The 16,488-nt window shown below is 49.3% G+C and overlaps 1 protein-coding gene across 3 annotated transcripts in view; it reads left to right on the forward strand.

Annotated features, from left to right (window-relative positions):
* LOC128758949 (MAM domain-containing glycosylphosphatidylinositol anchor protein 1) overlaps window positions 1-16,488 on the forward strand; it is a 194,075-nt gene that overhangs the window by 18,512 nt on the left and 159,075 nt on the right. The window lies entirely within an intron of this gene.

The following is a 16,488-nucleotide window of genomic DNA, read 5'->3' on the forward strand; positions in this document are numbered from 1 at the left end:
GTGAGCTGCTGTCGCCATGAGAGAAAGGATGGACGAAGCAAAAGCGCTTTAATATGATGGGAGTGAGTAAAAACATATATGCTGAAGTAGAAAGTAGAAAGTGAGACAAAAAGTTGAAACATGCTATGCTGTGGCATTTTAAAAATGGGCTAGAATTGTCTTTTTTATAGTAGTTATTTTAAGATTTACAATATAAATTGCAAACATGAACATGTAAATATGATAGAAATGCACATTTCAACACATTTGAAGCCACCAGAAATAGTGAAAAAGTGAAAAAATAAAGGGATAAAATAAGGAATATAAAGTATATTTAATTTTAAGCTACATTATCTGTAGTTATAGATGGTAATATCATATTATAACGATATAATAATGGTTTATTTTTTTATATTATTATTAATTTATTATTAAATACAGCTGACAGCCTTGTTTGTTGGCAATATATTGTGACGTGAAACAGTGATATTGTCACAGGCCAAACTTTTAAGTTGAACTGTTCATGAACAATAAAAAAGTAGGAAACAAAATTGTTAATTAGCTGTGGGAAACATTTGTACGTTCCGTAGTGCAGGTCTGAACATGTCTGGAGTCCAACAGAAGTTCTGTCGGACAATATCAAGTGGCTGCTTCTGGCTCAAGGTCAAAAGGGAGCACTGAGGTCCGTGTTTGTATGGATGGAATTTTGTCTACATAAAGGAGCAAAGAGGCTTTCTTCTCATTGAATGCCATTCAAACACTGGGTAAATGCAAGTCTCTCTCTCTCTCTTCAGAAAGTCCAGTCTGTAGTCTTCCCACCAGCAGCTCTGACCTCAGCATCAAGTCTGCGGCCAACAGGTTTATGGCATTAACGCTCTTGTCTCTTTCCTCTCTGTCCTTCCAGCTGTTATATAACCAGCACTGGCTCTTTCTATTCCAGCGTGCTTATTGAAAAACACATTATACTCCCCATCATGCAGCATTAATAAGGTGGGCCACCATTCAATACAGACCCTGGCACTGGGCTTGAATACACTCTTCCATTCAGCAAGTACTTCATACGTGAATCAATCCGGCCGTGTTGGTGGAGGCTGTTTAATGGGTCTAACCGGTCCCTGACTCATCTCATGAAGCAATATTTACATTGAGACATGGGACTTCATCAGATATGAAGCTCAATAACTCCTCTTTAATATACTGTGAACATGGATGTGATCCGCAGGATATGAAGCCTGCACCTGAGGAGCAGTCCTCATGTCGGCATACATTATATAGCTCCACGTGCCAGATACATCCCCACCTCCGTGGTCATGACCCAGTACACCTCATTAGAAACACAGCTCAACACATTCTCGGATCATGACCCGCTTCATCCTTCCACACCAGAGCTGTGGTTCGATGTACAGGATATAAAGGGTGCAAACTATTAGGGGCAAGGCGACCTCCGAGCAAGAGTGAGTGGTGGTGTTCTGATGAGGCTTCATGAAAATGTCACAGCACAGTAGGTGGCGCTGTAGGTTTAAAAATGATGTGAGGTTTCATTACTCCAAAAATTTCAGAGCAAAGATTTCTTTCAATCTTGTTCTCGAGTGATGGGATAAGGGTGTTGGAGATGGGTTGGCAAAGTGGCTCAGCGGGTACAGTTTTGCAGTCGCTCTACCACACTGTTGAAAGAGAGAGCTGAGCCAAAAGGCCTGATCTCTATTTACCGATCAGCCTTCATCCCGACTCTCACCTATAGTCATGAGCTGTGGAACTGAGACCCAGATGCAAGCGGCTGAAATGAGTTTTGTTTCCTTTTATGTTCGAGATAAGGTGTAAAGTTCTGTCACTGGTGGGAGACTCGGAAGTTGTCGTCAGTTGAGATCAACTCAACTTGATGGGCTGATGGGGCTTCATGAAACAGTGTCCTCATTTTCAGAGCCCAGTGGGTGGCGCTCTCTGTTTACAAAAGATGTGAGGTTTCATTGAAATGGTTGTGTCATGGCTCCGCTTCCAGGCTCCGAGTCCTGGTTTTGCTTCTCTCCCTCTGCTCCTTTGGCACACGGCTGGAGCCCATTACACCCTGATTACTGTCTTCAAAAACACCTGGGCTCCAGCAACGTGTGCCAGATCGTTGTGTCTTTGTTTCCTGCCACTCCTCCTAGTCCCTGTGTGTTTCCACGTTCCCTATGGTGATTCCTGTGATTTTGGACTCCTCTCGATCCCCTGTGGTAACTCCCGGCTCTCGTGTCTCTCCCTGTGTTCGGCTTCTGCGGTTCTCGTGTCTCTCCCTGTGTTCGGCTTCTGCGGTTCTCGTGTCTCTCCCTGTGTTCGGCTTCTGCGGTTCTTGTGTCTCTCTCCCTGTGTTCGGCTTCTGCGGTTCTCGTGTCTCTCCCTGTGTTCGGCTTCTGCGGTTCTCGTGTCTCTCCCTGTGTTCGGCTTCTGCGGTTCTTGTGTCTCTCTTCCTGTGTTCGGCTTTTACTTCTGTGCTCTTGCTAGTTCTTTTGTTACATTGTTTAACCCTGCTGTCCTGAGTTAGTGTTTTTGGTTTCTTGCTGTTTGCCGCGTGTTTCTTGGTTTTCTTTTGTAGTTTATTCTCGGTTTTCATTTGTGATTTAAGTTCATTTAACTCCCGGTTCGGTGACGCTTTCTGTTTTGACTTTTTACTAATTTTTGTGCACTTCTGTTAGTTTCATTACTGTTTTTACACTTTGCGTTTGCTCTGTTTCTTCCCGGTTCGGTGACGCTTTCTGTTCTATTTTAGTTTGTTTAATTATTAAATATTATTTATAACTCCGTCCTGCCTCCAGTGCCTTTCACCACTCGCACTTGGGTCTTGGTCACGTCCACTATACGTGACCTTTAAGCCCCACGTCCTCCATACGTGGGCTTTTAGCTCCTTCGTCCCTTCGTTCCCGTGACAGAAACGATCTGGCCATAATTATGGACCCAGCAGTGGTGAAAGGCTGGCAGGAGGAACTAGACGCTCAGGCCACCAGTATAGGTAATATGGAGAGGATGACTCTGTCCATTTTTGAGGTGTTGGACTCTATATCTCAATCAGTCACGCGGCTTTCCTCCCGCTCTGCTCTGTCCGGTGTTCCGCTTGCTTCTTCTGCTCTTCCGTCGGAGCCAATTCTGTCTGTTCCCGTCCGTGATTTTTTTTTTCGTGACTCTTGTGTTTCCCCGTCTTCGCCTCCCGTGGACACCGGCGCGGCTCTCAAGCCGCCGCCTCCCGTGGTCTCCGGCGCTGCTCTCAAGCCGCCGCCTCCCGTGGTCTCCGGCGCTGCTCTCAAGCCGCCGCCTCCCGTGGTCTCCGGCGCTGCTCTCAAGCCGGCGCCTCCCGTGGTCTCCGGCGCGGCTCTCCAGCCGGCGCCTTCCCTGTTTTCCGGCGCGGCTCTCCAGCCGACGCCTCCCCTGTTTTCCGGCGCGGCTCTCCAGCCGGCGCCTCCCGTGTTTTCCGGCGTGGCTCTCCAGCCGACGCCTTCCCTGGTCTCAGGCGCGGCTCTCCAGCCGGCGCCTCCCCTGGTCTCCGGCGCGGCTCTCCAGCCGGCGCCTTCCCTGGTCTCCTACGTGGCTCCCAGGCCGTCTCCTCCCGAGGGCCCCTACGCGGCTCCCAGGCCGTCTCCTCCCGAGGGCCCCTACGCGGCTCCCAGGCCGTCTCCTCCCGAGGGCCCCTACGCGGCTCCCAGGCCGTCTCCTCCCGAGGGCCCCTACGCGGCTCCCAGGCCGTCTCCTCCCGAGGGCCCCTACGCGGCTCCCAGGCCGTCTCCTCCCGAGGGTCCCTACGCGGCTCCCAGGCCGTCTCCTCCCGAGGGCTCCTACGCGGCTCCCAAGCCGCTGTCTCCTCCCGAGGGTCCCTACGCGGCTCCCAGGCCGTCTCCTCCCGAGGGCTCCTACGCGGCTCCCAAGCCGCTGTCTCCTCCCGACGACTCCTGTGCGGCTCCCAGGCCACCGTCTCCCGAACCCTCCTGCGCGGCTCCCAAGCCGCCGTCTCCTCCCGAGGGGCCCTGCGCGGCTCCCAAGCCGCCGTCTCCTCCCGAGGGCCCCTACGCGGCTCCCAGGCCGCCGTCTCCCGAACCTTCCTGTGCGGCTCCCAGGCCGCCGTCTCCCGAACCTTCCTGCGCGGCTCCCAAGCCGCCGTCTCCTCCCGAGGGGCCCTACGCGGCTCCCAAGCCGCCGTCTCCTGACGATTCCAGCGGGGCTCCCAAGCCGCCGCCGCCCGACGACTCCAGCGGGGCTCCCAAGCCGCCGCCGCCCAAAGACTCCTGCACGACTCTCAAGCGGCCGCCTCCCGAGGACTTCTGCGCCGCTCTGAAGCTGCCGCTTCGCAAACGTTCCTGCACGGCTCCCAAGCCGCCGCCGCCGCCTCCCGACGACTCCAGCGGGGCTCCCAAGCCGCCGCCGCCGCCTCCCGACGACTCCAGCGGGGCTCCCAAGCCGCCGCCGCCGCCTCCCGACGACTCCAGCGGGGCTCCCAAGCCGCCGCCGCCGCCGCCTCCCGACGACTCCAGCGGGGCTCCCAAGCCGCCGCCGCCGCGCCCCCCCGACGTCTCCAGCGTGGCTCCCAAGCCGCCGCCGCCGCGGCCTCCCGACGTCTCCAGCGTGGCTCCCAAGCCGCCGCCGCGGCCTCCCGACGTCTCCAGCGTGGCTCCCAAGTCGCCGCCGTCGTGGCCTCCCGACGTCTCCAGCGTGGCTCCCAAGTCGCCGCCGCCGTGGCCTCCCGACGTCTCCAGCGTGGCTCCCAAGTCGCCGCCGCCGCGGCCTCCCGACGTCTCCAGCGTGGCTCCCAAGCCGCCGCCGCCGCGGCCTCCCGACGTCTCCAGCGTGGCTCCCAAGCCGCCGCCGCCGCGGCCTCCCGACGTCTCCAGCGTGGCTCCCAAGCCGCCGCCGCCGCCGCGGCCTCCCGACGTCTCCAGCGTGGCTCCCAAGCCGCCGCCGCGGCCTCCCGACGTCTCCAGCGTGGCTCCCAAGTCGCCGCCGCCGTGGCCTCCCGACGTCTCCAGCGTGGCTCCCAAGTCGCCGCCGCCGTGGCCTCCCGACGTCTCCAGCGTGGCTCCCAAGTCGCCGCCGCCGCGGCCTCCCGACGTCTCCAGCGTGGCTCCCAAGCCGCCGCCGCCGCGGCCTCCCGACGTCTCCAGCGTGGCTCCCAAGCCGCCGCCGCCGCGGCCTCCCGACGTCTCCAGCGTGGCTCCCAAGCCGCCGCCGCCGCGGCCTCCCGACGTCTCCAGCGTGGCTCCCAAGCCGCCGCCGCCGCGGCCTCCCGACGTCTCCAGCGTGGCTCCCAAGCCGCCGCCGCCGTCGCCCGACGTCTCCTGCGTGGCTCCCAAGCCGCGAATTCCCACCCACCACCTCCCCAGAACCCCAGCTTGTCTTCCGGGTCGCTGCAGCCCGGCTCATCCTGTCGCTCCAATGGGCCTCCTCCTCCCCTCGTCTACGACGACCGTCCATCCATGACTGGTTGAACACCGAGAGGTGTTCTTTAAGGGGGGGGTACTGTCATGGCTCCGCTTCCAGGCTCCGAGTCCTGGTTTTGCTTCTCTCCCTCTGCTCCTTTGGCACACGGCTGGAGCCCATTACACCCTGATTACTGTCTTCAAAAACACCTGGGCTCCAGCAACGTGTGCCAGATCGTTGTGTCTTTGTTTCCTGCCACTCCTCCTAGTCCCTGTGTGTTTCCACGTTCCCTATGGTGATTCCTGTGATTTTGGACTCCTCTCGATCCCCTGTGGTAACTCCCGGCTCTCGTGTCTCTCCCTGTGTTCGGCTTCTGCGGTTCTCGTGTCTCTCCCTGTGTTCGGCTTCTGCGGTTCTTGTGTCTCTCTCCCTGTGTTCGGCTTCTGCGGTTCTTGTGTCTCTCTCCCTGTGTTCGGCTTCTGCGGTTCTCGTGTCTCTCCCTGTGTTCGGCTTCTGCGGTTCTCGTGTCTCTCCCTGTGTTCGGCTTCTGCGGTTCTTGTGTCTCTCTTCCTGTGTTCGGCTTTTACTTCTGTGCTCTTGCTAGTTCTTTTGTTACATTGTTTAACCCTGCTGTCCTGAGTTAGTGTTTTTGGTTTCTTGCTGTTTGCCGCGTGTTTCTTGGTTTTCTTTTGTAGTTTATTCTCGGTTTTCATTTGTGATTTAAGTTCATTTAACTCCCGGTTCGGTGACGCTTTCTGTTTTGACTTTTTACTAATTTTTGTGCACTTCTGTTAGTTTCATTACTGTTTTTACACTTTGCGTTTGCTCTGTTTCTTCCCGGTTCGGTGACGCTTTCTGTTCTATTTTAGTTTGTTTAATTATTAAATATTATTTATAACTCCGTCCTGCCTCCAGTGCCTTTCACCACTCGCACTTGGGTCTTGGTCACGTCCACTATACGTGACCTTTAAGCCCCACGTCCTCCATACGTGGGCTTTTAGCTCCTTCGTCCCTTCGTTCCCGTGACAGGTTGTTCAAATACAAAGATTTTAGAGCAGAGAACCATCAAGTGGGCTTTGAAGATGATGACCCTGTTTCATGACGCTTCATACATGGGTCATGACTTGCTGTACACCAGTATACATGGACAGTTTTTTGATGTACATCTTCAATTCTCATATTGGCTCATTTTATTAGTCACAAAAGCCTTTAAAATGTCATCAGTTGTGTTGATGTCCACCGCGCCGTGTGAGAGGTTGTTACTTCCTGTGAACACAGTGATTGATCCCTGCGTCTCGTGAGTGAGTCAGGAAGAGCGAGTATGTGAGTGTGTGTGTGTGTGTGTCCCTCGGCGTGTGTGTGCGTCTGCCTGCCTGGGTTTGAGAAGAAGGGAACATTTGGCATCTGACTTATTCATGAAGGCAACACAACAGGACTGTTGTGAACATTGGTGAGAACATTGCTTACATCAGAGACCGTCTGCCTCCTCCTGCACTTCTCTCACACCGTCACTCTCTCTCTTCCTCACTTCCTGCACTCCTCCTCTGTTGGGAGGCTGTCTCTGCCTTCCAGCGTCTCATGCGCAGGACTGGGCACTTTGGAGCTGCATTTAAACAATGAGAAAACACAGTGTGTTCGCTAAGGTCGGTGTGTAGAGTGTGGGGTATCTTTATAGGATTCTCTGTGAGGTCTGGAGTTCTCAGACTTATGAGAGTCCAAAGCCTGAGGAGGAGAGTCTTTCCAAGACTGTGAGGGACATGGAGACACGGCGTGTCCTGTTTTTTGAACTAAAGTAGGCAGAGCCAAAATGGGGCTCGGGGGCCAAAAGTGTTCTATGGTCATAATCCAAACAGCCTACAGTGAGAGTCATAGAATTAATCATTTGTACCCACTGGTTCCAATGTTCTGCTCGCGATGGACACTTTCTCACAATTTCTCCCAAAACAACACATCAGCAAGCTGCCGTTGTAATACAAAATATGCATCAAAATTCCTATTTTCACGTTGGACATGACCTGAGATGGGTCAGGGTTCGAGTGCTGACCCATAATCACCAAGACCTCTATTCTCTGCTCTGCTCTAAATAGTTTGTGAGTGATGGACTGCACTCCTGTCCAGAGTGTCCCTGAAGACAACTAGTGATGGCCTTATGAAGCTTCATGAAACAGAGCCCACTAGATGGTGCTCTCCACTCTAAAGTCTTTGGACTTGAACATCCATTTCAATGAAACCTCAAGTAATTTTTAAATTCGAGAGCGACATCGACTGGGCTCTGAAAATGAGGACACTGTTTCATGAAGCCTCATTTGCCCATCGCTACAGACAACACTGAAGTGCCTACACAGCTGTTACTTATGGAGAAATATTTTGTCTTTGACTGTAAAAAGATATGCACCCAAACTAGTGATTGGTGGATGAGGATTCATGACGCAGTATTGAAGGCTTGGTGAGGTTTCATGAAACAGTGTCCTCATTTTCAGAGGCCACCATATGGCACTGTCTTCTGTAAAATGTTTGGACTTGAACAAACCAAGAGCGCCACCTAGGGTCCACTGAAAATAAGGACATGTTTCATCAACCTTGCAGTACTGTTTCACGATACCTCATCTACACGTCACGCCCCAAACCTTTTTATTTCCATGCAGCCTCTGAACAAAAGTCTGGACAGTTTTTCTTCATCATTCAGAAGTGACGTGATTATTACAGCAAAGAACACCGAAGCCAAGGACACAGCAAAATATGCATTAGCTCCTGTGTGAAGTATTTGGTCTTAACTGGGAATAAAAGGTCAAAAACCAATTAATCTTTGAAGAAAAGACGCTGTAATGTGGTCTAAGGTAAATGTAAGGTCTTAAACTCCATCAGATCAGTTCATTAGGCTTGAATGGAATTGCGTAGCTGTTAAATCCAGCGGAAAATATTGCAAAAAATGAAGTGGAGCTGGATGTGCAAATGCAGTTTCCCCGTCCACACGGCAGTGTTTGTCCTCTCGCTGGTCCCTTGCTGTGGTTCAGCCAGAAAACCTCAATACAGTGGTACCTCGGTTTTCGAATGTCCCGGACTTTGAGCAAATCGGAGTTTGAACAAACATTTTGAGATTTTTTTGCTTCTGATTTCGAACGAAAATCCAGAACTCGAACGCCCCAGATAAAAGGAAAAAAACATAAGGTGCGTGGACCGATCAGCTGACCCACGACGCGCTTTGTTATTGTGTATAACGCATCCTCTGCATGCAGACGTGTCCCGTTAGCTACATTGACTGACTGTTTTTTCTTCATACTGAGGTGTAAAACCTTTCCTGTCTCTGGACCGTGGTAGAGTGTCACAGGGGAGGTGCTGGAGCGCTCACTCCAGGGTTTGATGTCCTGTTGTGGGCTGGAGCTGGGACAGGGATGAGGCGAGTCTGGGACAGAGCGTGACTTGGTTTATGACTTTGTCACAGCCAAACTGCACAGAAGCGCACATTCAGAGCTGGACACGCACCGGGCACCTCTTCACTTCTGGAGAGACGTCACTCACTCTGCAACCCCTCCCACATGCAGCGGCCACACACATAGAGGAACAGCCACCTGCAGCAGACACTCTACATTCACTCCTACAAAAGACTATTTTAAGGCTTGGAACGCATTCTTTCTTTTTCCATTCATTGTAATGGGAAAAATCGATTCAGATTTCAAACAAATCACTTCTCGAACGGCCGTCTGGAACGGATTGTGGTCAAGAACCGAGGTACCACTGTACATCAAAACAACCACAACTCCTAGAGCTGGTCATGTCCACTGGAACAGCAGGGAGGGATCTGCCTAAAATCCAGCTTCTGCTGCTGAGCATGTCCGTCTTCAATAATTCAAGACGGCCTGCTGCTTTCCGACCTCACCCTTACCCTGTCTCATTCTCACCTTATCCTCGGCGGCGGGCAACTCTGCTCCCGCAACACCAAACAGTAGACACTTCGGCTACACTCTTTTCTTCGTCATTAAACATGGAAGCTCTTGAGCAGCTTTTTTTGCCACCAGCTTCACATGCTGTTCCCATTTCATCTATTAACCTCAAGGTGTCCAAAATGATACCATCATTTTTGTCATCACTCTTTTGGTCTCGCCTCTTTCCATTCCCTCCCCAGAAAATACACCTATCACCTCCTCAAACGCTCCTCACCAATTTCCTGCTGTATCTCCCACCACTCCCTCTCCTCTCATCCGTGGCAAGTTTCCACCCACTTTACTGCATTTATACAACATAGCAAATAGCAGTCTAGCTAGCAGCTAGCACGGGAGATATGAGGGCAGAGGTGCAACATGAGGACGTGCAGTTTGATTTGCGGTGCAGTCCAGAGGAGATTGGAATGCCACGTTTAAATGTATTACCCCACCAGCTGTCAGTTCTCATTTGTCCGAGTCCTCGTATGTGGAGGATTGAGATTAGTCTGGAATTTGGATTGGATCTTGTAACGTCCCTACTATTTTTTTAAACTCGTATGAGACGTGATCGAGATGATCGGCATGAGTTGTGACCTGATGTCTTCATGATAAATATATATTAGTGATGAGGCTTCTTGAAACAGTGTCATGATTTTCAGAGCCCAGTAGGTGGCGCTCTTAGTTTAAAAATTATGTCATTCAACCAAGGCCTTTAGAGCACATAGTGCCATCTAGTGGGCTCTAAAAAAGGACACTTTTTCATGATGTCTCAGAAGCCCATGGCTAGTAGCAGACTTATGAAGCTTCATGAAACGGTATACTCATTTTCAGAGCCCACTAGGTGGCACTTTCTGTTCTACAATGTTTGGATTTAAAGGACCATTTCAGTGAACCCATAAATCATTTTTAAACTGACTGCTCCATCTATAGAGCTCAGAAAATGAGGCCACTGTTTCATGAAGCTTCATCAGCCCATCATCACCCATCACTAGAGCTGGTTGAACCCTAAGAACAGCCAGATTCAAGCCTTTTTTTCTGGACCTCCACCTGAGATCAACTGAAAATCATGACCTTATTGTGGGTGGTGACTTTAGTCAATCGCATGCAGGATGCAACAGACCTCCTGACTCACTTATCTGGAGGACAAATGACACATTTGGGTTGTGCTCTTAACAGCTGTGTCCTATGTTGTGAGGATGATATGGACATCGACAGTCCTAATAAACAGTGTGGCTCTAGTAGAAAGAAGAGGTGCGAATGAACACGCAACAATAGCAGCTGAGCTCAAGTCTTGTGAGGGCAGGAGGCAGACGTTTGAGCTGCCCGGCAACGCTGATGTCCCTGCGGGTGAGGCGGGTGTGAAAAATGTGTGCGAGGAAGAGCAGCGAGAACAGATGATCTTGCATTGTCTTTTGGCTTCTGCACAGCCAGGGAGGGACTCTCATTGAGGAAGAGGATGGTCCCGATGGACTGAGGGACTTGTGTTGTCCATGGCTTGCACATAAAGTGGAGGCAGGTTTGAGCCCTCTTGGCCATTGGTGTGGTGTTTTGTACGTCCCCTTTTAAGACTCATCCTGCTCGTGATAAAGCCAACGAGTAGTAAATAGACATAAAAACTGTGGTGCTGAAGTTTGCGCATTTTTTTTCCAAAACACATGTAATGCTTATTGAAATGATCTCTATGGCTGACTATCTTTCTTCTGATCCTACAAAGCACTGACTCCAACCACCACTGGCAGTAGCTCCCGAGGAGTTAGCCAGGACGACGCTAGCCAAACCCTTTCACATCCTGCCAAACCAAACGCTGCGAGGTACTTGACTAACTTTTACAGCACGCTGCATTCAGGCCAGTCTGTAAAAGTGCAGCTTTGCATGACAGCACCTCTGAAGCTCTGCGAAGTGATGCAGCCTCCCAGGTTTAAACGCATCATCACACGCTCCGCTTGTTCTTGCCTCTGCCGAAGAGCTTTCACCTGCATCTGTTCTGCAGCGTGCGAACATAATCGCTACCAGCTCATGCTCTGGTGACGACCATTAACCCTTCCTGCTCCCTAATGATGACAGGCGAGCTGGATCACCTCAGGTGATGATGACTCAATAAGTTTTCTCGAAAATCAGTTGAGGGAACCGTTAACTTGCGATGTAGCCGAGACCACCTTACACCTGACTGAGTCCAGACCGAGACCAGGGCATCCAGTGACCAATACTTTGAGGGCTCAAGACAGAGTTTAGACCATGTCAATGAGGAGGGCAAACTGAATGAAACTGGAACTAACTAGTAGTTTGTTGTGTTTTCAGTTTGGTCTTGGTCTCGCCCACCTTGTTTATCTTGGTCTTGATTCTGTCTCGAGCGCCCCAAGTCTTGGTCTCTGTCTGCTCTGATCTCAGTCTCAACACTTCAGTGAGCTAGAAATGCAAAGTAGCGATTTACATTATTATACATTATTATTGCCCTACGTGTAACGTATCCCATTATAAAATGTCATTGACATTATTAAAGCCAAATGAACTCAACTGGACAGCAGGTGGCAGTATTGTGACTGAACTAAAGGAGGACTAAAGTGCTGGACAGAAAGTGACTAATACTTGGACTAATGGATCCAGAGAATCATATTTATTCATCATCATCATCATCACCATCTTTTTGTTGCCTCAAAGTAGTGTAGTGTAGTAGTGGGATGATGAGTAGTGATGAGGCATCATGAAACAGTATTGCAGGATTGATGAAACAATGTCCAAATTTTCAGAGGCCACTAGATGCCACTCTTGTTTTATAAATCATCTGAGGCTTCATTGAATTAGTAGTTGAAGTCCAAACGTCATCTGGTGGCCTCTGAAAATCAGGACACTGTTTCATGAAACCTCAGTACTCAGTACTCCCTATTGATGAAGCTTTGTCAACCACATCTGTCCTCATCTCCAGAGCCCACTAGGTGGCACTCTCAGTCTTAAAAGAGAACGCCACCTACCGTGCTCTGAAAAGGAGGACACCGTTTAATGAAGCCACATCCGCACCTCACTGACAACAACTGTAGAACCTTGGTGGAGATATTGTCAGATTTTTTTCCCTCATCCCTCCAACGCCTTGTGTGGAGCTAATGTACTTGGAATAAAAGAGGACACAGAACTCTCCTGTGGTGATGCAATTACAGCTGTAATGAGTTGGTTTTGAGTGGAAATACATACGATCACTATGCATGTGAAGATCAGGGAACAACGGAATTGGCTACCGGGTGTTTTCTTTTTCATAATTCCAGTTGTCTGTGTGCTAATTAGTCAGTTTTGTTGGGCCGAATAATCAGGTTAGGTGTTTATTATTTATTTATCCGTACAACTCCCGCTCATTAGTGTGGAATCCTCCAGATCAATGTCAGTCTTTCCTTTGCATGTGTTCAGTGGGATTCAGAAGCTGCTTGGCTTCCACACACGCTGCTGTTCTGTCATCTGAGGAGGCGCTCGCCGACATGTCGCCTTTGTAGGAGCGGCTCCGAGACAAACCCAGACGAGGACGACTGGAGATGGAGACGTTTTCTTCCTCCATTCTTCTCTTGACTGGTTCTATGTTTCGGCCAGTTGTGACCTCGCTGGTAATGATCTCTTTGCAAACACCTTGCGACTCGCGAGGTCTTAGGTCTCTCCCTTTTTGTTGTTAGAACCGACCTGGAGGGTGGCCACCCTTCGCTATGTATCTGCATCCACCCTCGACTTTTATGTCGGCTCACTGCCTTTCCTTCCTAGTAGCTTGTGACAGGAGCTGGTTAGTGCTTAATAGAGGGACATAATGTAAAGTGGGAAGGGTGTAATCATATTCCAAAGCCATCCACAGATCAGTAGAAGATCAGCTGGACCATGTGTCGGCTCTTCAAGATGGAGTATAAAGATCAGTAGTTTTCTTCATGCCATCATCTCTCTCAGTGGCAACTCTGGTGTTGTTTTGGTTTCTACTGCTGAATACAGCAAAATGTTGGCGAGTCATGACAAAGCCAACAACAAGCTTCTGATTCTTCTGTGTTCATGGCTGGTGTTGTACAGGATAATTCCAGCTTCTCCACTCAGTTGTTTTTGCTTATGCCCATAGAGCAGGTGGTGACATCAAGGCAAGAATAAGGAATTCTCTTCTTACAAATTTCCCAAATTTAATGGATGCTTTATCAATATAGGATTATAATTTTATATAGGCCACTAGATGGCGCTCTTGGTTTAGAAATGATGGCTGTGTTGTTCAAGTCCAAACATTTTTCAGCCGACAGTGTCTAGTGGCCTCTGACAATCACGACACTGTTTCATGAGGCCTCAACAGCCCCTCAATACTCATGAAACCTCATCGACCCATCACTAGATGAGGAGTCTGGAGTGCTTGTTCAAATCTAAAGATTTCAGAGCAGAGAGTGCCCTCGAGCAGACTCTGAAAATGAAGACACAGTTTCATGAAGCCTTATCAGCCCTTCGATACTGTGCCACGAAACATCATCTACCCATCACTAGTGTGAGGTGTCTTTGAAGAAGTGCTTTTTCAAATCTGAAGATTTCAGGGCAGAGAGTGCCCTCTAGTGGGCTCTGAAATTGACCTCACTGTTTCATGAAGCCTCATCTGCCCATCACTAGTTGCAGCCAAGCAGCCATCTTGACCCGCTGGGCTGCACTTTCATCCTTCACACGCCTGTGATGGTTAAACAAAGAGGTACCTTCCTCAATGTTTGTGAATACAACCCCCTCAGGTGATGCCCCATATACTCATCCGCCCCACTGAGATCTTTACCTTCTAATGGGACATTAAGTAAAAATGATTTGCGTCTTTGTTATTTAAGCCAGACAGAAGAGGGGGAGGACACCCGACAGGGCGAAAGGCTCATATTAAAACACCAAGAGACACGGCAGGAGTGACATTGAAAAGGGCAGGGCCAGATACAGAGCAGCTAAAAGAAGAAAGGCTTCCCTAGAGACAGAGAAGTCGACCGACGAGATCCTCTGAAAAGTGAAAAAAAAGGAACAGAGACGTCAGTGAGCCAGTGTGAGAGAGCCAGCCAGAGTGGGAATGAGGGCACTTTAACCTGAAACACATCTGCTCATCCAAATGTCGTCGTAGCTTGTGTCAAATGTATTTCGCCTTGGTGCAATTTTGAATGAGCAAGGTGGACCTTCTTCTCTGTAACTTGTGACCAGAGGAGGACTTTAAATAACACAACCAACGGAGCTGGGGGGAGCTTTTCTATCAGACTCTAATAACAACACAGATAACTAGTGTAGTATGGAAGCCATTTTGTGTGCTCGTGACCAGACCGGGGGAAGGTAGCTTTAGACTAGGAGTGAAGGGGGAGATGGTGCAAAAGGTGACCTATTCGGACAAGGATCTTAAGAGATGTTTATCTACCACCGATCCAGAAGCTCATGCTCCAAGCCAGAAATCTTGCATGATGACATGAGGTAAAATGAAGAAGAAACATTATACAAAAAACACATTAAAATAGGGAAAGTGGATGGGATGATGGTGGTCTTGGGATCCTTCATGAAAGCAATATAACCCTACTGCTCGAGGAGCGACAGTTAAACTCTGCTCGTGTCAGAAGCCATCGGCTTCCTGCACTTTTTAATGTTTATATTGACTTTTTTCAGAGGCAATTTTTGAAAAAAAACAAACAAAAAAACAGTCTAAATAAAGTTCAGACCTTGATATTATCATGTAGGGTAATGTTATTAGTGACAAGATATTCAGACGTTTACAAATCTGCACCTGCTCCAGGCAACGTTTACTCAGCGACGGCCAGCTGAAAACAATCGCACAGCAGCCAAGAAAATTCTCGCCTAATGATGCACCTTCATTTAAACGGTTCTGGTGTGTCCTTAAATTGGGAAGAACACCTCCTTGTGAGGACTGTTTGCACTTCAGGGGGACCATTTGGCTGGACCCAACAAATTTCAACCTAAATTTGAGGATGAAGACTTCAACATAACTGGATTTCATTGGTTTTGGTGAAGGTTAGCCATTTGTTTTGGGTGTTTAGGTTTAGAGTGAGTGGCTGGGGAAAGGGTAATGGTTATGAAAAACCTCCAGAATTCCTAGGAAGGATGGAAATACGAGGCTGGCTAATGTCTGTGGCAAGTTCGGTGATATCCACCAAACAATAATCCATCACTTTACATGACCTAGTCATAAGAAAGAATCCACCCGAACTTCTGGTACAGATCACGTGTTTTCATTCGCTTTGATTATTAATTTACACCTGCATGTAAATACTTGTTAATGAGTCGCCTGCAGCTGTAATTACAGCTAGATTAGTGTGCGAGTGTTACACACCTTTCTTTCTTTCAAGTGATGTTTCTTAAGTCAGAAAAAAACCCTCCTTCACAAACAAGTGGCTGTTGGAATGCGATGAAGCTCAGGTGAAGCTGCGGAGGAATATTGGGAGGAAGACACGATCTGTGACGCTTTATTTGCAGTGGAGGTGTGTGTGAGCGGTGCGTAAACTTTATGTGATCATTAGCTGTGATCAACAAGCTGTGAAAGTGAGGACTGCCAACGCGGACTTGAATCTTTTGGGGAGACAGAAACAAAGATTCCTGTTCATATTGTTCCGATTCTGGAGAGGGTGACTGTGGCACGGATGGGTGAGAAGGTTTTGGAAGTGTTTACATTGAATTTTTGTAATGCTTGAACGACTAACGGGTACTGTTGAGGCTTCATGAAACAGTGTCCCCATTTTCAGGGCTTTTGGTCCAAAGATCATCTAAGCAAATGACGGGTTAAAATCTTCATCCATTTTTATGGCGGGAGCCCCTGTTAATGATGGTTTTATGAGGCTTCATGAAACAATTTTCAGAGCCCTCTAGATGCACTGCTCTAAAATATTTGGATTTGAACAACCATTTCAATGAAACCTCACATCATTTTTAAACTGAGAGCACCACCTATCGAGCGCTGAAATCAGCACATGAAGCTTCATGAAGTTTCATGTAGCCTCATCTGCCCATCACCTGATCTAGCGTGTGTCACCATGGTTCTCGCAGACCTGAGCATACGGGAACCTCGCTGAAGCCTCTTGCACTGAGCCATGACATATGTTTATTTCTAAACCGTTACAGCACCTACCATAGGCCAGATGTGTGTACTACAACAACCAGCACCAAGCATGAGTAACTCTTTCACTCAATACCTCATGGCCCTTCCAGGATAACTTCACTAAATCTGGCATTCAAAATGCAGGAAACAGTC

The sequence above is a fragment of the Synchiropus splendidus genome, chromosome 5 (assembly GCF_027744825.2).
Source record: "Synchiropus splendidus isolate RoL2022-P1 chromosome 5, RoL_Sspl_1.0, whole genome shotgun sequence".
NCBI lineage: Eukaryota > Metazoa > Chordata > Actinopteri > Syngnathiformes > Callionymidae > Synchiropus > Synchiropus splendidus.